Genomic DNA, 22,566 nt, shown 5'->3' on the forward strand with positions numbered 1-22,566 from the left:
GTTCGGTCGACCAGGGGAATTTTGAACTAAGGGCTCGGTTGACCAGGATAGGAAGATTTTTCAATTTTTTGAGGTTCGATCGACCTAGCCAATTTGAACTAGCTGGTTTGGTTGACCAGACCGTTGGGATTTCTCTCGAGGACCCTCGGTCGACTAAGTAGTTGGAGTACAAAAGTGGCTCAGTCAATCAAATGGTCAAGATGTTGACCCAGGGAGGTTTCGGTCGATCAGGGAGTTTTGAATTGCATGGTTCGGTCGACCAGATGGTCAAAATGTTGACTAGAGAGGTTTCGATCGACCGGGGCTTTTTGAACTACCTAGTTCGGTCAACCAGGACCTTGGTCAACTGTTGACCCAGGTCTGGTTCGGTCTACTAGGCCAAAATGAACTATGTTGGTCGGTCGACCGAAAGTGCACCACGTGTGCATTTCGGTCCGGTTCGAAACAGACAAACCCTATTCAAGTGCCTAGCAAACATATGTGCAAATATATGTGTCCTAGGGTCATTTATGTCCAAAATTAAGGTCTGTCTAAGGTCATTTTCATTTTGAGCTTACGTAATAAATCATACATGTGATGTGTGTGAGCTTATTACAAACTAAAGGCCCTAATTAATATTACAGACTTATTACACAAATGAATTATATATTACAACACAAAGTAATTAGGTCTTCAATCTTTACTTGCTCTTTGTGCATTAAGATTTTTCAATTTGAGTTCGTGCACATAATCTCAAACACCCATTAGATATAATAGGTATTTGTCATTATCAAAATCGGGCATGATCTATAAGGTCAACAACCAACTAGTGTTAAGTCCCACCTATAGACCGCACAACCCTATCATAAGGAGTTAATTCATGAATTTCAGTTATCCATCTAGGGAAGTTTTCTCAGATATTATTATATATCTAGATTTACAGAAACCACAGTCATACCTATAGATATTAAAAGTACTTTGAAAAGAATATTCAAGAAAACAGTTTATGTTAAGCAACATAGGTGTGAGTTATATTGTGTTTTATTTATATGTGTTTTCTCATACTCAATTGTTTATAGCATATAGTACTTTTAAATCAGGTATTAGAGTTATGCAAACTCATTGGCCACACGCTGGTAATAGCATATTTCATCTTACTGAGAACTGTCGCATCCTTGTAATTTATTACTTTTCAGGTGAACCAGATAGACGAGCAAATCAGGCTCGAAAGTAGGGGCACTACAGTACTACCCCTATCTATAAGGTGGGTAATTTTGGGAAAGATGCATTTTTGAATGGTCCTTAGGAGATCAAATGGAAGATTTTTGGGAATGTTCATGTTGTATGTATATTTTGGGAATACTGAAACTCTGGTATTGTAAAAGTGGTTGTATACCTTTTTGTTTACTGCTGCATAGGAAATTTTATAGATTTTCAAGCCTCCCAGTCCCCACTTGGATCGGGATGACATTATAGATTTTATTTAGGGTATCAGAGTAGTATAATTTTATGATATATATATATATATATATATATATATATATATATAAATTAGGTCATTACAAAACTAGGCAAGTCAAATTGCTTCAATTGATGGAACCATTGAATAGTCAAAAAGTTGACCTGACTTTGAGCAACCAAACTCATATGAACTGAGCATCCACGGTCGACCGAACTCAACCCCTAACTTTTTCCAACAATTCGAGCGCCTGAACTTCATGTTCAAAATAACCCCGGGCAACCGAATGTTCATGTTCGGCAGACCAAACTTGAGACAAGGTGACCAAACCTTATATATATTGGAAAATCGCCTTAGTCAGCAAACCGAACCCTCATTTAGGCATCGTAAGTTCAAAATTTACTTCTTCTTTTGTTTTTTTTCGGGCGATCGAAGTTATAGCTCGGTTGATTGAAACTCTTGGGTTGGCCAAATTTTTACCACGATTAATTGGGATTAAATAGGGTTAATTTTCTTAAACCATTTTAAACAAATTTAATAATTCCCTATGTGTCCCCAATAGTAATAATTTTGGTCTCCTTTATATATATATGGGTTCATTTGCACAATTAATGGGTGATTAGCATAATCATTAAGAGAAATTTTCTCTGAAATTTTGAGAGCTCATTATTCCTATAGCAAAGCCAAATACTCACCCCCTGATATTCCTTTGCAAAATCAAGTTTGGTGAGAGTGCATTTGAGTTCATCTATATTGTTTGCACTTGCTTAAACTCTCTTTGTTCTTGTTGATTTATCAGTTTTGTTTGAGAGTTTTAGCTAAGGTTTTTCCACCGGTTTAACTAATAATCTTTGTGTGGGAAATCCTTCGTAGCTAGTAAGTCTTTGCATCATGATTGCACGACTCATCAAGCTTGTGTTTTTTTGATTCTGTAAAATCTTTTTCACAAGCTTACTGATTTTTCAAATATCTCTTGAGCAAATATTTTGAGAAAATAATTTTTGAGATATTTTGAATAATCTTATTGGAACTCTTTGAAACCTGCTGCGATTGATTAATATTGACACTTTGTTCAAATATTGTTTGGAGATAGACTCTAGGACTTGATTGTATATTTACTCCACCTTGAGTGTTAGCACACTTTATTTGCACCAAGCATAATCACTATCATCTATGAGTGCATATTTATCTGGACTATATTGTAGTGCATATATGCTTGTTTAGAAGCACTTCATTTGTATGTCAAGTTTTTATTTCATTGACAGTATTCCAAGTATGGGCTTGAAGAGGGAGACTTGTCCTGTGAAAAGTCTCGGATTGGCTTAGACCCAATTAGGAAAGTTAGGAGCACCATCCTGGTAAGGTGTTGTATACGGTGCCGCTCCACCCAATAAGTGGGCCTTAGTGGAATCCTTATACTTGTGAGCCAAGGCGGTGATGTAGGCAGTATTGGATGAACGCCGATATCATATTCGGTGGCACACTTACTTTTCTTGCTTTATATTCTGCTTTGTGATTGATTTAATTTCCTTGCTAAATATACTACATATCTAGTAGACACGTTATTGTGTTTGGATGAGAAATACTGGAATTACTTTGCATGTGCTGAAAATTAATTGATATATCATCTTTGCAATTTCATACATATTTAGATTGGCCCTATGTTGTTTAATATTGTTGCTAGATTAATTGATCCTATGAAGAATTTTTTAAATCTCCAATTCACCCCCCCCCCCCGCCCCCCGCCCTCTTGGGATTGCACCAAAATCAACAATTGGTATTAGAGCTTTGTTATCTAGACTTAATCGTTAGTTTGTAAAAAGATCACGATGGGTCAAGTTGGTGTATCCCCATCTTGTGAGGGAAGGTTATTTACGAGCCCTCTAGTGTATTGTGGTGAAAAATCATTGATTGTGTTGATGTTCCCAAGTCTGAATTTGAGCCAAATGATAATGATATGAACTTATTGCAAATAAATTTTGATGCCATGAACACCTTGCTGCATGCTTTAGATTCTAACATTCTCTGTGAAGTTATGACATGTAATAGTGCTAAAGAGATATGGGAGGAACTTGAAAAGAATTTTGGAGCAACTAATCAAGAAATGGTGATCACTCATTGTGACTCAATCTCAAAGGATCTTGAAAGAGTAAACCATGCTTTAGAGTTTTAACCGACGATGAGGTAGATTCGTCGCCTTATACTTTATCAAATAATCTTGGTAATGATTCATGTGATAACTCTACTAATGCATCTAATACTGAATCATGTGATAGTTCTGGTAGTGAAAGCATGCCTACTTATGAAGAATTGCAAGTTGAATATGTTAGAATTCATAAGTCACTTATTAGAACTAACAAAAGATATACTGCATTAAATAACAAGCATGAGGCATCTTTGAAATAATGTGAGTCAAAGGTTTTTTTTGAAAGGGAAAATGATTTAAAAATCAAACAGTTAATAAACAAGAATGAAAAGTTGGAAAAGGAGTTGAATGCATTAAGATCTCAAACTTCAAGTGACAATAATAAAGATCTTCTCATTGCAAAACTTGAATGTAAAACAAACAACATGACCAAAGAATTTGTGAAATTACAAGATGCTTGCAAAGGTCTAAAGAATTTAAAAATTCAAGATCTAGAAAAGAAAATAGAAGACCAAGCTAAGATCATCTATACGTTCACTAGAGGTAAGGACAACTTTAATAAGTTGTTAGGTTCACAAAAGATGACCTTAGATAAGGAAGGTGTAGGATATAATGGAGTTAGAAATAGAAAGAAGCAGAATCTGTACATGGGGTACTTCGTGAGAGAGTCCAAACATTATGCTAGTACCTCCTCCAGTCGTTATACTCATTCCTACTGCGCATTATCTAAAAAGAAAGGGCACACAAAGTTTGATTTCCCATTAAAATGGAAAGGGTTGAAAATGAAGCAAGTGTAGAGAGTCAAAGAAAATTGCAAATCCATCTCTCCTTAACCATGAAAATGACCTAAGTGTCAAAAGGTTAGATTAAATGGACTCCATAATCCATAGGTCATGTATCTAAATCATAGGGGGTCATCTTATATGAGAAAAAGTCAAAACAAGAAAAAGTTGACTAGGTTCGGTCGGCTAAACATTTTCAGCATAGACCATTCAGTTGACCGAACAAGGAGATCTAACGAAAACATTGATCACATTCGTGCACCTAAACATTTCAGTTCAAAATTGGTTCGGGCCACCGAAATGGTTCGGCAGACCGAATGGATCTTTGGACAACCGAAGCTCTTTATTAGGGTGATTCAGCCAACCGAAAGGAAATGAACTGTCTCCATTTGGGCTACTGAGGGTTTGAATATGAAAAGTCATCAGAGTTTAAGCCAACCAACCCAACATTCAGCCAACCAAATAGACTCAGCCTCTGAGGTAATTATTATGGTTCGGGAGACCGAAGACTTATTCAGGCGGCCGAACCGTGATCTATATATATTTTTGGTCACATGAATAGGTTCATTTTCCCATCCTTCTTAAGAGCTCCTCAATTTTTCTCCCTTTCCTGCTACCTCCTACACCAATTCCAAGCTTAGTTTCCCTTAGAAAACCACTTCTAGCCAGGTCTAGGGATCGAGTACGAGCTGAATCCAACATTGCTCTCGAGCAATGGTTCATCTCACCAAAGAGGAGGATTTAATATGAGAAGGTCTTCAAGCTCAATGAGCCTATCCCAAGTAAAGTTCTCGACATAGAATTCATATAGACTCATTTTAATAATGTGCTAGACATGTTTTTGTATCAAGGATGGTATGAGTTCATTCGCTTTCAACCCAGAGGGATGTATCCCATGCTTGTTAGCTTGTTATATGCCAACCTAGGATAGGATAACCAGGGTTTCTACTCCTGGGTCTTTGAGATCGATCTACGTTTTGACGACGGTTATCTAGCCGAGACCCTTAATACCCAGAGAGGAGATTTTGACTGCCCACACTTAGTCACTGTAAGTACTTTCGTAAATATGGTAATGACTAATCCTGTGGTTGATCATGGTCACACCCCTAGCTACAAGCCTCTGACACTCGAGGCTAAAATTGTGCACCACCTGATCTCCTATAACATTCTACCGAAGTTTGGGTCTAGGAATCATGTTTCATACCTAGACTGCTTTATGATGTGGTGCCTCTTTATGAGGAAGAAGCTAGACTTACCAAGACTAATCCTAAATTGGATGTTTGTGAAGACGGTGGGCAATAGGATTATTCTACCATAGGGGGGCATCCTGACTAGGATTTTTGTTAGAGATAGAGTCACTAGGACTTCGTATGCAGTGTTGAAGAAGATAAAGTGCACATGCACCTTCTCCTCCACGACCTTGAAAGTGATGGGATACAAGCTTAGCGAAAACATGTAGTTCCCAACCATTCCCGAGAGAGGACTAGGGCCACAGGAGCTTCCTCAGCAGTAGCCTCATATGCCATCCAATGCTGAGATTATGGCTGCCATCACTAGTCTCTCTGCGTCCTTTGATAGCTTTAAGATGTCTATCCAGAGCGAGATCAGGGAGCAAGCTTCCTCATCCCCAGCCAGGCATTCTGAGTTTTACACTGAGTTCTCCAAGTTTCAATCGGTTGTAAAGGAGAAATTCCATATCCTCAGTGAGTGTATAAGGGAGATAAATGAGGAGGATGACGGTGAGGAGCAGATGGACGTGAGCGGTGACGAGGAGGGGCCTGATGATGGAGAGGCGTAGAGGATGCCTGAGGATTAGTAGCTCATATGGCTCAACTCATATATTTCATCTCTTTTATATATACATTTGGGTCTATAATAACTATACATCTTTTATTTTTACCTTTCTGCTATACATTTCAACCCACCACACTCACATACACACACTGATATTTACTATTTTTTTCTATGGTGATTGACTTCTGTTTATATATGATGGCTTGCATGCTTTTAAATTTCTATGATTATTCTATGTGCCTGATTGATGCCTCTTGCATGGCGGATGCAGTTTATGAGTATTGCCTACTGATAGAAATGTTAGCTTCTCGCATGCTCAAACTGGATGATATACTGTTTACTTGATTCTTTTTAATGCAGTTTTTTATGGGAAATGTCCTGTTTACGAACGGCATGCTGTCAGATTTTCATTTGACATTTCCAAAAATATTCAAAAATTTGCCTAAATATTGATGAATGTGCATTCAAAATCTGTTTTAAATTTTAAATTACTTGCTCTTCGCTCAAATTAACTTGCAGCATCTGAAGCTTGCGCATGTGTTTAAATCTTTTACTGATCATTGGACTTGAATGGCATCTGGTTGATGCAAAATTATTGAGACTTATATGATATAACTAGTTTTGTAAGCAGGTATCTATGGGAAAAGTAATATTTTTAGACGAAATGCTGCCAAAATTTTCTAAAATTCATGGCACACATCCTATGCTTTATAAAACTGCACACTATGATCTTAGTGTGTGTTTCTAGAATATTTTTTTGTGCATCATGATTATTCTAAGAATGATTTGTTCTAGTTAATTGCCATAACATTGTTAGACCTAAATCCAATCTTTTTTTGGCAAACTTTATCCCCGAAACACTTGTTGACTACTTCAAAGGGGGATTTCTTTTAAAGACAAAAATGCATGAAATGATCTTTAAATGAAAATCCTTTGTCATGCTGTGTATTTATAAATTGTTAAAATACTTGTGCCATATGCTCAAGTTGTAAGAATAGAGAGAATGCATAATCTGAAGGGGAGTCACTTCAATTAGAAAAATACGGTTCTGAAAAATTAAATGCCATCTCACATCATTCATTGCTATACTCCATCCCTTGTGAGAATATCTTTCATTTATTGTGCATGTGCATGAGTACATTATTTTTTCAACTTGACTATTTAAGTTGATCCTTACTAGATTGTTTGAGTTGATTTAAATTACTATATACTATTTGTTGAACTCAAACAAGTCACTTAGATACATATTTTTTGGGGAAATGTTTCATTTTCAAATGACATGCTGCCGAAAATTTTAAAATCTTCCCAAATTATATCATGTATCTAAATGATTATTACACATTGTTGCCAATATGCTCTAATTCTTTTATCTTGACCTTTTTTGCTATTGCCAAAAGGGGGAGAAAAGGCAAAATTGGGTGCATTAGTAAAATTTGATACTTGGGTACTTTGTAATAATTGAGCTTTTAAATCTCTTTATGCATATTGTCAGGGGGGCCTTTCTTGGTTGTACCCACTTTTGCATAAAGCATTTGTCTTCATCAAAAGGGGGAGACTGTTGACTTGATTGGTCATATCCCATTTTGATAATGAAAAATACATTGGTACTGATGTTTGCCCCGAGCTTGCATGCAGGTTCACTTTATGCATGGAATTGAGAAGAACGTTATGTCATGATGGCGTATGGCGACTCCAAGGAAGATTGAAGAATATTTTCTTAATTTGTAATTGTATTTTTTATATTCTTCATTGGATTGTAATTCAATATCGTCAGTAATAATTGCATCATGCATGATAGGACTTTATACTCAGGTTGCCCTAGATTGACCTTAGGTTCCTACGCACTTAGTGCATAGGACCCCACTACACTCACATTTCATCAGGGGGTAAAATTTAAAATAAAGAATGGAACTTAGGCTTAAAATCATAAGGACTTCAGGCGACCGAACCAGGCAAGTCAAATTGCCTCGGTCAACTGAACCATTGAATGGTCAAAAAGTTGACGTGACTTCGGACAACTGAACCCACATGAACTTATTGTCTACGGTCAACCAAACTCAAGCCCTAATTTTTTCAAACAACTCAGGCACTCGAACTTCACGTTCAAAATACCCTTGGGCAACCGAATGTTCAAGTTCGAAAGACTAAACTTGAGACCAAGCGACCGAACCTCAAACAGATTGGAAAATCACCTTGGTCAACAAATCGGACCCTCATTCAAGCACCCGAAGTTCAAAATTTATTTTCTTTGTTGTGTTTGTTCAGGCGACCAAAACTCTGAGGTTGGCCAAATTTTTACCACGGTTATTTGGGGTTAAAGCGGGTTAATTTTCTTAATAATTCCTTATGTCTCCCCAATGATTCTAATTTTGACCTTCTCTATATATATGAGTTTATTTGCACAATTAATGCATTATTAGTGTCGCGACGTCCTGGGAGCGCGTGTGCCCCGGGCGGCGAACTAAAAATCATTTTAATATTTTCAGGAAAAATATGGTGTAGGAGTCGCCACTAACCTTTAGTGCAGTTAGAACACATGATTACTACCCCGTTAGGGGTAGAATCAGTCTACATTACCAGAGTTGGGGTCGGGAATTCGGTTACGCGAGGGGAAGGTACAAGCACCCCCTACGCGCCCGTTCTTACGAACGGTACCTAATTAATTTGAAATTATCCCTAAGTTAATCTAATAATTCTTGAAATTACTCCTTTTTATGAATTTATAAATACATGTAAAAAAATAAATAAGTAAAATAATAAATAAATAAAGCTAATATATATATATATATATATATATATATATATATGTTCCCTCAGAGCTTAGGGTATGTGATGCCCGAGGGCTCATACCCCGGCAATAAAATCATAGGGATAATAATTAAGAAAATACACTCCCAAAATTTTGAAATTATATAAAATTTTTATAGGAAAATACTGGTATGGAAGGTTTTAATATATATTAATAAGATAATAAACTAAGAAATTAAATTACCATAATACATGTAATAATAATAGGGATACATATATGCTATATATACTATATAATAATAAATTGCTTATAGCACCTAATAACTTACCCTAATAATAAACCAACCTAATAGATAGTAATAATACACGCATAATAATAATAATAATAATAATAATAATAATAATAATAATAATAATAATAATAATAATAATAATAATGTAACTCATGTCATAATAATACTAAACTTAGAATAATAATAATAATGATACTATATCATACGTAATAATAATAACAATAATACTAATAATGACAATAATACACTACCATATAATAAGATATTAAGATCCTATAAATACAATAATAACAATTTGGAAATAATGAAAACCCAAAGTTAACTCTCATTATATACACATATGGAAACAATTAATAATAATAATAATAATAATAATAATAATAATAATAATAATAATAATAATAATACAAAAACAATTCAAACCCTAAAATAAATATACGATATATACAATAATCATTATGGAAATAATTGAAACCTTACCATTAATATACAATAACGATGTGGAAACAAATTAAACCCTAGAAGTTATGTACTTTTATAGATATGTAAGGAAAATGAATGTGATCATGGACAATAATTCACATCATGAATCTATTATAAAATATACACAAACTCTAAAATATCAATATATCCTAATATGGAAATGCTGTACATAAATATGGAAAATAAATCAAATTCTTCCAAGCCATATAAAAGCCAAAGAAGTAATATACATTTTATGGAAACCCTTAAGATCAATATTCAATGGTATGGAATCCCTAAAATTAGTACACGATAACAATATAGAGACAGATTAAATAAAACACTACTCAAAACCCTAATAACGTAAAATAGTAAAAACCCTAAACTAAAACAATAACCAAAACCTTAAAAGATAATATCATGAAAATAATATAAACAATCAAGAATCATGAACATGCGTAAATGTTACAATCCTAAACAATAATACACAAAATCCCTAAATATCGTATAAACAATAAATATGATAAATATCCTAAATACATCAAAAAGCCTAAATAATGTCTACACAATAAAACAAACACCCTAAATAATATGTAACAATAAAAATAAGTATATTACAATGATTACAAAAAAAAATAATACAACGATAATATAAGCACTTTAAACAAATGTACAACAATAAATATGGACATGTAATAAGTTATTTTAAAACAAATAATAATCCAACAATAATATTAATATTTATATACATATATATAATAGAAGTCTAAACAAAAAAAAGAAAAAAAGTCATTAAATATTGCACATACCTGCCTAAAGCAAAACAAAACCCCAAATATTAGATATGTAATGACCAAAATCAGAAGATAAATAAATAAAAATAAAATGAAACAAAATAAAATGAAATCGCATGCATGTGTGTGTGTGTGTGTCCTGTGCAGGGAACTTGGAGAGGAAGCACTTACAGTGGGGTTGCTGGGCTGCTGTGCGGAGACCACTGCAGGAGCCTCGAGATGAAAGATGGAGACAGAGGTCTCCGGTGCTGTCTAGTGTGTGAGGGAGTTGCAGATGGAGAGTTGCTGTGTGGAGGCTCGCGGGCTATCCTGTTCTGCCAATGCTCGGGTCTCGACGGTGGTTGAGGAAGGCCGAGGAGCTGCTGTGCGGAGACCACTGCAGAGGTTCTGGTGTAGTGCTCGGTAGCAAGGGGGCTCGAAGGTATTGCCTGGTGTGGCCGGAGGTTACTTCGACGTCAACGGTGGCTGGAGCAGTGGGGATGGAGTTGCAGTAGCGGGATGGTTGCCGGAGACCTGCTGGGTCGTTGCCGGAGTTAAGCTGATTCGGAGTGAAGGACTGAGGAGGCAAACAGGGGGCTCTCGTCTAGTTCAGTGAGGAACAAGGGGGCTGTGGAGGATGGAGAGAGAGCGGTGATGGCAGAGGGTCTCGACTGGTTCAGTGAGGAACAAGGAGGCTGTGGAGGATGGAGAGAGAGTGGTGATGGCAGAGAGTAAAGAGGGAGAATCAAGGAGGAAGAGATGGAGCCGGCGAAACAGAATTAGGGTGCGCAGCAAGGATTTTTTTTTTTTTCTGTTTTTTTTGCGCCCCCGACTGTGGCTTAAAGAGAAGAAGAGGGCCCTTATATAAAAAAACTTTTAGAAACCCTAACCCATCTCTTTTCCTTTTTGGTTTTTTTGTATCTTATTGTATTTTTTCTTTTGGAAATAATATATATGAGTATAATTACTATTATGGTAATAAGGAGATAATAATAATAATAATAATAATAATAATAATAATAAGGTAAAAATAATAATAATAATAATAATAATAATAATAAATAACAAATAAAAATAAAAACAATAATAATAAAAATAATAATAGATAAATAATGGTGATAATAATAAGCCACTTATAACAATATAGGAAAATAATAATAATATAATAATAGTAATAATAATAAATTACTTATCAATATAGGAAAATAAACAATAATAATATAATAACAGTAATAATAAATTACTCATATCAATATGGGAAAATAGTTAACAATAATAATAAAATAAAAATAATGATAATAGTGTAAATAACAACAACAAAAATCATTATAATAATAATAATAATAATAATAATAATAATAATATAATAGTGAAAATAAGGTAATGATAATAATCATAATACAATGAGAAAGGAACCCCTGTTTCATTTGGCTAGGGCAAAAATAGGGTATCAACAGCTGCCCCTCTTTGTAGGTTTCGTTGTTTCGAAGTACAAGTAGGAACTCTCCTATGTTATTTGTAGCAACAAACCTGCGAAGACAAAAGATGCCGATTTTGAACCGGGTCAAATGTAACAAAAGTGACCAAGATGATCTGTGCAAACCGACTTGCACCAGGCTCGAAAGCACATGAGGATAACTTGCACCAGGGGTAGGAATCCGAGCTATAGTTCACGAAGGGTGACTTGCACCGGGTGTAGGAACCCGAGCTATAGTTCACAAGGGGTGACTTGCACCGGGTGTAGGAACCCGAGCTATAGTTCATGAAGGGTGACTTGCACCGGGTGTAGGAACTCGAGCTATAGTTCACAGAAGGGTGACTTGCACCGGGTGTAGGAACCCGAGCTATAGTTCACTGAAGGGTGAGTTGCTCCAGGTGTAGGAATCCGAGCTATAGTTCACGAAGGGTGACTTGCACCGGGTGTAGGAACCCGAGCTATAGTTCACGAGGGGTGACTTGCACCGGGTGTAGGAACCCGAGCTATAGTTCACGAAAGTTGACTTGCACCAGGTGTAGGAACCCGAGCTATAGTTCACAGAAGGGTGACTTGCACCGGGTGTAGGAACCGGAGCTATAATTCACGGAAGGGTGACTTGCTCCGGGTGTAGGAACCTGAGCTATAGTTCACAAAGGGTGACTTGCACCGGGTGTAGGAACCCGAGCTATAGTTCACGGAAGGGTGACTTGCACCGGGTGTAGGAACCCGAGCTATAGTTCAGAAAGGGTGACTTGCACCGGGTGTAGGAACCCAAGCTATAGTTCACGAAGGGTGACTTGCACCGGGTGTAGGAACCCGAGCTACAGTTCACAAAGGGTGACTTGCACCGGGTGTAGGAACCCAAGCTATAGTTCACAAAGGGTGACTTGCACCGGGTGTAGGAACCCGAGCTATAGTTCACGGAAGGGTGACGTGCACCGGGTGTAGGAACCCGAGCTATAGTTCACAAAGGGTGACTTGTACCGGGTGTAGGAACCCGAGCTATATTTCACAAAGGGTGACTTGCACCGGGTGTAGGAACCCGAGCTATAGTTCACGGAAGGGTGACTTGCACCGGGTGTAGGAACCCGAGCTATAGTTCACAAAGGGTGGCTTGCACCGGGTGTAGGAACCCGAGCTATAGTTCACGGAAGGGTGACTTGCACCGGGTGTAGGAAACCAAGCTATAGTTCACGGAAGGGTGACTTGCACCGGGTGTAGGAACCCGAGCTATAGTTCATGGAAGGGTGACTTGCACCGGGTGTAGGAACCCGAGCTATAGTTAACGAAGGGTGACTTGCAACCGGTGTAGGAACCCGAACTATAGTGTATGCAGTAATAACTCAAACATTAGTGAGACAAAGGTTGCTTGGATAATGATCAAAAGAAATGCATGACAAGAGGAGTATGACTAGAATGCAGTAGTGCATGAATGCTGTCTACTGTGGTGCCAAATCATGGGGATATATGTAATGCATGAAATGTATGGTAATGAATGAAGGAAATTCCTAAATCTGTTCCCCAGTGCGTCTGTGATCAATAACCTCATCTTTCATCTTGGCCATGTTTTTGATACTTGCCACATTTGAATAGTTCTGTAACTGATCTTGGCTCAATTTTCTTAATTCATCCAATCCTGGAGATGATTGATTTGACTAAAAGGAAACTCAATAAAAATCTGCCCCAGCTGAATGGATCTACAACCAATATTAACCCTGTTTGCTTATTGCAATTGGATAGGGAGACATCTGACAAGTTTTGACCCAACAATTGCCTCATTGCAAATGCATCAGTAAAAGCTCTCAGTTTCATATGAAAGCCACAACCTCCCCGGATTCTACCTCATTCATCGATTGTACACCACATTTCCAATTTTCACGAAAGCTCCTAAGCATGGGATCTACTTAAGTCATATTTGCTGATCATGCTTGAAATAGGAAGCATACTAGCGAACTCTTTTGATTACCCTAATCTCGAGACTATAAAATTTTTTTTTTTTTTTTTTGCTAGAAATATCCAACCATGCAATTGTGACATCCCTTTTGCTACATCAAAAGATCATATGTGCAAGATGACTAGTTTACCAGGCTTAAATGTCAGTTCAAAGGGAAAACTTTATACCAGTATTCAACAAGTCGAAGCACATGAATGTTAAGTTGTCAAGCTTAATTCTTATTTGACTGATTTTTCCCCTTTCGTTGATGACCCCAAACATTTCTCCCTCCTTTCGCCTTATTCTGTTGTGAACCCCTGTAATTCTCAAGTTGAATTATTGCCTCAGGTTCAGTTCATGTTTTGATCTCAAGATGGTTGAGGCACTTTGTTTTGGCTTTGACCGAACTTTTCCTTTAAACAAGTTGCCTACGTACCTTTTCAGGATCAGGTCATTACGTAGTTCAGACTCAACATTGAGTCTGACAAATAATTTGAGACAACAATGTATACCAATCTGGTCAGAACTTTCATTTGGACTGTAATATAGGCTAGGGGTATGGGTTGAAGAAAGAAAGAGTTAAATAAGGCTCAAAATCAGCACTTTTTATCTAGGGAAACTTGGTCAAAGATCACCTGTGTAGCATGTCCCTTACTTTCTTTCTCTTTTTTCTTTATCTTTCCGTTTGCTTTTACTGATCCCTTTTGTTTTTCTCTTTCATGAAGGGATTTCTGTCATTTTTGTTTGGACTTCATTTAGGACTAATCCTTTTGAATTTGCCCCAGTGTGGGGTGTGATCCTTTGACAGGTTAATCAAAAATTGAATTTTCCAGGCTCAAGAAGGGCTTGCAAGGGATCCTTTTTTTTTTTGTTTCTTTTGGGTAGCAGAAAGATGGTCTGCCATCATTTCGGGTAGCCAATTGTTGTCTCATATAACTTGCCAGACCCTAAAGGACCAATACCCAAGTTAAATTTTGTGAACTGACTTTTGAAAAAATACTGGTTTATCATTTAGGCTCAACTTGGTTACCAAATGGTAAATCATTATTTGGTTCTTTTATAGGAAATCAGATCGGCCAATGATGGCCATCTATCATTTGATCAAAACATGAATAATGAACAGTCATTAGATTTATGAAGCAAACCATCATCTTATTGAATTTCCTTGAGAGTTTACAGGGTTTCTAAGAAAAATATTTCTTTACCGCATCTGAGTTCGTGGGGTGCACCAGATCGGCTCCATCCATGTCTGATAACAATAGGGCACCTCCTGAAAATGCTTTCTTTGCCACATACGGCCCTTCATAATTTGGGGTCCACTTACCTCGGGGGTCATTATGAATTGGTAAAATCTTTTTCAAGACTAGATCTCCTTCTTGAAATTGTCGAATACGCACTTTCTTGTTAAAAGCTCTCATCATTCTCCTTTGGTACAACTGCCCATGAACTATAGCTGTCAACCTTTTTTCTTCAATTAGATTCAACTGGTCATATCTAGATTGCACCCATTCTGCTTCGATTAACTCTGCTTCTTTTAAGACTCGTAACGATGGAATCTCAACTTCTATAGGAATTATGGCCTCCATTCCGTACACCAAAGAGAAAGGGGTAGCCTCTGTAGATGTTCGAACAGTGGTTTGATAGGCCAATAAAGCGAAAGGTAACTTCTCATGCCAATCTCTATAGGTCTCTGTCATTTTTTCCAAGATGCTCTTGATGTTCTTATTGGCTGCTTCCACTGCTCCATTCATTTGAGGTCGATAGGGGGCTGAATTATGATGTTTGACCTTGAACTGACTGCACAATTTTGTCATGACCTCGTTGTTCAAGTTTTTGGCATTGTCTGATATTATCCTTTCTGGGATCCCATACCTGCAAATTAATTCTCTCCTGATAAAACGATTCATTACATTTTGAGTGACATTAGAGTATGATGCTGCTTCTACCCATTTTGTGAAGTAGTCAATGGCCACGAAAATGAATCGATGCCCATTACTGGCCTTCGGGGTTATCGGTCCGATCACATCCATGCCCCATGCTGCGAAAGGCCAAGGTGTAGATAAAACCTGGAGTTGATTAGGTGGGACTTGTATGCGATCTCCATAGATTTGACACTTATGGCACTTTCAAACATATTCTATACAATCCCGTTCCATGATTATCCAATAGTATCCACTCCTTAGGATTTTTCGGGCCAACGAGTGACCTCCCGCATGGGTCCCACAAACGCCGTCGTGTACTTCCTGTATGATTTGTCTTGCCTTTTGCAGCTCCACGCACCGTAGGAGGGTCATATCATGGTTCCTTTTATACAATATCTCCCCATCTAAGAAGAATCCCATAGCTAGCCTCCTAATTGTCTTCCGGTCGTTATTAGAGGCTCCCACGGGATACTCCTTCCATTGAATGTATGTTTTGATATCATGAAACCATGGCTTTCCATCAGCTTCTTCCGTCATTATACAATATGCTGGCTCCCTATGCATCCTTATTCGAATGGGTTCAATCTCTATTCCGGACTCAACCTTAAATAAAGCCGCCAATGTTGCTAGCGCATCAGGGATTAAGTTACTCTCTCTCGGTAAATGCGAAAAATTGATAGTATCGAATTCCTCCATCATTTCCTGAATGAACTCCTGATATGGTATTAATTTGGAATCCCGGGTTTCCCACTTTCCAGTCAACTGATAAATTAGCAAAGCGGAATCTCCTTTTACAATCAATTTTTATAATGCCTCGGTCAATTAGCTGCCTGTAAGCCCAATACGCACGCTTTCATACTCAGCTATATTATTGGCACATTGGAAAAGTGAGTTTGGCTTGTGACTGGGTTAATATTTACCCCTGTGGTGATATGAGTACAGCCCCTATTTTTCCATGCCCCTATAGAACGTTGGTTGCCCCCAATCAAATAGCATCATCCACCCAACATTACCTTCCTTTTCTTGATCAATTGAATCAATATCTTGATCCGAGAAGTCAAACTCCATGGATTGGTAATCATTAATGGCCCTTATCAGCCAAAATATTCTGCTATAAATATGCTCCCCTTTCTTGTCTCCTTTTTTTTCTTCTTTTTCCCCCTTCCCTCATTCCCTTTTTTTCTATTTTTTTTTTCTTCCTCTCCTCGTTTATCATATCATATCTAATACATCATATTCAGTCAACAACAAAACGACAGCATTTGCCAACGACCATCCCGCCATCCGTCCTATTACTTACTGCAGGTTTCCTCGAAACATAAACTACTTAATAATTGGGATCATTTTAGAGAAATCACAACACAGCCATGTTGTGTAATATAGCGTGTATTGCCTTAATCTACTACCACCACCCACACCAAAGCGCAAACACTCTTTTCCAGGTTAGAAGTACCTAGATTCGTATGCTGTGAACTTTTTCTTAGATAATAGAGGGCGTGCCTTCCTTTCTTCTTTGTTCCAGACTCATCGTGTTTGTCCTAACACACACCCCATGAAGGAATTCTCTGATACTACTAAGTACCCTATAAGAGGCCTTTTTCCAGGTACAGGGGGAACCAAAACTTTAGTGTCAAAAATAGATATTCTTTTAGTTTATTTTCTCAAAGCTTTTTGAACAATCAATCTCACTATCTTACTTCCATTTTTGTCTGGGTTTAAATCCTTCTCCTTCCTTCAGCAGCTTAAATGGGCTTATACAAGTAGCATTGCCAACTGAGATATAAATCGAGCTATGTAGTTTAATATTGGCCTAGGAAAACTCCTACTTTCTTTTTTTTTGTCGGTTTTGGGGACTAAAGGCATTTCTCGACTAGCTTTTATTTAATTTATCTGGGTCTACCCACCTCAATCCCTTTCTCCCTACTTACGTTAATCCAAACAATTTTCTGAAGAAGCTCCCGAATGTTACATTTTTTTTTTTTTGGATTTAATTTTATAGTAGTTTACAACAACATTTTCCGTAGCCTTTTAAATAGCTTTCCTTAAGTTCATCACTGGCTATACTCATATCCCGAGACTTAACAATCATGTCGTCCCCAACAAATACTTTCTATCATTACTACTCTATCCTCCTATTCATCAAGTCATGAATCCAACGTTACCATGGCTCGCTTATAGTTTGTGCCGCCGCCTGCCACCTCCTTGTGCATTCTTTACCAAGGGCATAACCTTGTAGCAAAAGGTCCCCCATAAGGTGATAAACGTGGTCTTTTTTCTCTCGTTTATCTTCAATGGGCCATCTTAATCTTAAATTTGATTATATCCAGAAAATTTCCATCAATGAATGAAACCAAACAGGGCATGTGTCTTCCGTATTGGTTACCCAACCAGCACATCTATTGTGGAAGTTGGAAAATATCTTAGGGCTATAGCTTGAGTCAAGTCTCGATAGTCACACGACTCTCACTTTTTTTTCCTTTTTCTTCAATTATTGGAACTACATTGGCCATCCACACCTGATATTTGCTAACTTTCTAAAAAAATCTAAAAAACCCACATCCTCAACTGCTTTCTTACCAACCTCTTCTTTTTTATTTTGATATAACATATCTGGGGCGCATCCTCCTCAGTTCTGTTTTATAAGCAAAACAAACAATTAAAACCCGGTTTGCTATCTGGGTAAATGGGTATTTTTAAATATGTGTTAACTAAGTCTGTATCCAACCATGGCATGTCCGATATGACCATACCTCGAAACCTCTTGTTATTTGTCCTTCAACGTTTTATCATTTCGCATCTTTCTCTTCCTTCTCTTCCCCTCCCTCTCCTCCCAAAAACAGTGCCCGAACCCCCATTTTTTTTACTTTCTTTTGGTTTTCCTATTAGTCCCAAATTTTTGTGACCGTGGGGTCACTATGGTTAAGGTTGGTTTTTTTTTCATTCAATCCATCTGATTTTTCAACATTTCTTTCCTTTGCATTTGAGGTGATAAGTGGGGTCCTCTCCTCTTCTATTTTAGCTTCTAAGGATTAGTTTCAAAGTTAACATAACATCAATTTCTTCCTTTTTCCTCTGTCTCTTGAATACTTGTTTATGTATTATTTTCCCCTATCCCTGCATAAAACAAAGGTAAAGACAATTCTTTGACAAAGACCCATGAGCAATATATGCGAAAGAAAATGCATACTGTTTTAAATTGATGAAAAAGACCAACGGTCCGAGGGCAATAATGTTCCAACCGATTACAAAAAGAAAAAGCAAAAATAGCAAAGCTAAATACATGAAGTGGAATTGGGTAATCAAAAAGATGTCCAGTTCTGAATTCTAACTCCTGTAGTCAATGGGTAGATCCATCTACGTGAGTTCATTCATGTGGTCCCCCCCTGATTCCAAGGCCAATATGCTCCATTCTGTTTCGTTTCTTTCTTTCTTTTCTTCCTCAAGAGTTACTGATGCCCTTTTTCGAAAGGTCTTGATTCTTGGCTAAGTACTTTCTAATTCTACCCTCGAACCTTCTATCTCTACCCCCCATTTGGTACTCACTCACTCTTCCTGTGCGCCTCTTCGATTCGGAGTATTCTTTCCTTCTTTTCTCTTCTCCTCTTTCTTTTCTGCCTTCTACTTTCTTATGTTCAACTACAGTAGGAGGAGTATTACCTATGGCCGTATCTCTCATTCACGCCTTCCTGGTAACAATGGTATTGCGATGCCCTGAAGATACTTCCCCCCAACCCTTTCTCCCCAGGAAAAAAAAACAAACCCTGATTTAATCATTTCTATTTCTGCAAATAAAGCCACCATACAAATGTGGAAGAAGCGATCCGAGTTGAGGGATAAAAGATCCCTACATTATAGTAATGAATGTTGAATGCTCTACAATTGCTTGAATATCTTCTGGCTTCTTCAGCTGCGTCCACATAGTTATTGGAAGAAGATTTAGTAACCATATATCGGTTCTTCCAACAAACATACCAGTTTATCCCCTACTACAATTCACTCGTGATGCAAAGAGAGGGAACGCACCAGTATTATGTATCCAAGGCATCTCCAAGAGACCAATGTATGAAGGGGTGTAATATCCACGACTTGAAAAGGATATTGGAAGGTTACGGGTTCTAATCTAAATAGGGATGTAAGGACCATACTGACTCTCTTCGTGTTCCATCGAAGGGCCCACACCACCAAATTGTTTGGGTGTTCACATAAGGAGGATCAATAGGTAACCTTTGCAGTGTAGGTCATTGGCTATAAACATTAAGGGATGACCATTATCATCAAAGAATCGAGACATCAGATGATCCTTACATTGGTGGGATAATGCAGCACCTGTTGTTGCCCTTGCCTTCTGGAGGAATTTCTTCATCAGTAAAAGTTGTGGATGTAGTTGGAGGCTGCCGATTCGATCACATGATGAATTATCAACGCGGATATCTTGGGGGGGAATGTAGGGACTTGATTAGGACTTTTAAGAACGCCTCCCGATGGGTCCTGAATTTAGTAGAGTGACAAAAACAGATATGTGAGATGCATTGTCTTTAGTTGGTCCAACAATGTTATACTCGCTATGCTTTATTATCTCAGGAATTCTTCGGCCTCTCATGGATATTGACTTTTCACTGCTCACCCCTGTCTGGTTCCCCCATGCATTTGTCGATTGTTTTAGAAAAATATGGGCATATACACCCTACCACTCGAGTTTTTCCCTGCTATATTGCTGGTGCTGGGTCCTTCGACATACGCTTCGTATTCATATTTCCTCCAAGGAACTGCTTGTTCTAACTTACTTTGTATGGGAATGGCCCTGGGAGTAGCGATCACCAAGCGAGCTGGCGCTCTTGTGGGGCAGGGCCTTGTTCATGGTAGGTATGAATGGTTGATTAGCACACTGATGATTACTACTGGCCTATTTTCCCCAACAACTGCAATCTCTCCACTTTTGTGGGTACAACCGATCTCTATAGGACTTGTTATCCACCATCTTTTGCAAAAACATTCTAAAAGTTACACACTTTGTTTCACAGATTTCCTTCCTTACTCTGACATAAACAAAGTGCATTAGTGGGGCAAATGGCCTCCTGCCCTATCCGACCTCCGCAATAAGTTCATTGAACACCCAATCTAAAGACATTTGTTCAAAATCCACTTCATTCGTCCCTTCTTCTATCATTCCGACATTGTTACCCCATGATTTGGGCAAAGGGTTTCCCTGAATTCCTTGCTTGTTATCATTTAAATGCTAGCCATCCGGCTTCCCCTTAGTGTTTGAACCTTATTTTGAATGCCCAACAACGTTCCATAGTGTGCCCGGGAGTGTTAGTCGTGATATTGCACACTTGGCTTCAGGGTTATACATTACGGAAAAGGTGCCGTAATGACCATTCCAGGAATGACTGAAACTAAGTTCCTTTCCATCAATTGTGGGAATCATTCTGAGTATGTCATTGGAATTAGGATCTATCCTTATCATATTTCTATGGATGCCCTATCATGAGTTCCCACATTCGGTTGGGCGGGCATGGTCCCGGAAGGAACAACTTGGGGTCTACCTCCTGTATGAATTGTCTGATTGACAGAGGGTTCGAAAACAAATTCCTCCTAGCCCCTTGGCCATGCTCTCTTTGATATTGTTGTCTTTGAACCATCTGGACCTCTTCTCCTATTTCTTGCTTGCCTACTTCTTGCCTAGACCAGTCTCTATACTAATACCTTTAGTTCTCCCGAATTTGATGGCCCGTCTCGATCCTCTCTCTGGTAGAAACAATGTCCATGAAGTCAATGGGGGGTTGCTCCTAAGAGATGCCCGAAGTAAGGATCTTTCAAGGTATTCACAAATAGGGAAATAGCCTCTTTATCTTCTACCGGAAGATTGACTTGGACAGACATGTCCCTCCACCTATATGCATATTCTCTAAATGTTTCAGTGGGTTTCATTTGCATACTCTGCAAGGTCATAGGATCGAGTGTCATTTCTATAACATGGTGGTATTGAGCTACGAAAGAATTAGCCAGATCTTTCCATGTGCAGATTCGAGCCCGATCTTGTTGAATATACCACCTGATAGCTGCCCCTGTCAAGCTATCTTGAAAGCAATGCATCATTAGTCTCTCATTATCAAAATGTGCAGCCATTTTTTGGCAATACAGGTGCAGGTGAGTTCGAGGACAATTAGTTCCATTAAATTTTTCAAAATCTGGCACTTTGAATTTCGGTGGCAGGGTGACCTTCGGCACGAGGCACAGATCATTGGGATCTACAGAGTCAAATGTATTGGATCCCTCAATAGCTTTTAGGCGTTCCTCTAGTACGTCGTATCGACGTTCAGTTTCAGATCTGTTCATTCCCAAAGCTACTAATGGGGGAGTCCCCACTACTGGAAACCCCTGTGCTGGTATATTAGGGATGAACGGGGGCATACTTGGCATTGAACCCTCCATGACGCTAGGTAGTGGAGCTGACGTTTGTCCACACAGTGGGGTAAACCCTGGAGGATGAGTGGGGTCCATATCTGTCTCCGGATCATTCTGCACTGCTTTTCCTTTGTTCGTCAACAATTCTAGGATCTTGCTCATTTTTTCATTCAATTCTTCTTGTCCTTGCTCTATGCCCAGGACTCTACCTTCCAACTGTTCACTCATTTCTTTTGCCCTTCTCCTGTTATTGTATTGATGCATGACAGTCTCAATGTTGCTTGCTCAGATGAATTCTGTGGCTAGGCACTGCAAACCAAAACTTTCCCTTTTTAGAACCATGAATGCATAGGTATGAATGCATGAAATGCGATGGTCTTTTTAAGACAT

This window comes from Malania oleifera, chromosome 8 (assembly GCF_029873635.1).
Source record: "Malania oleifera isolate guangnan ecotype guangnan chromosome 8, ASM2987363v1, whole genome shotgun sequence".
In the NCBI taxonomy this organism is placed as follows: Eukaryota; Viridiplantae; Streptophyta; class Magnoliopsida; order Santalales; family Ximeniaceae; genus Malania; species Malania oleifera.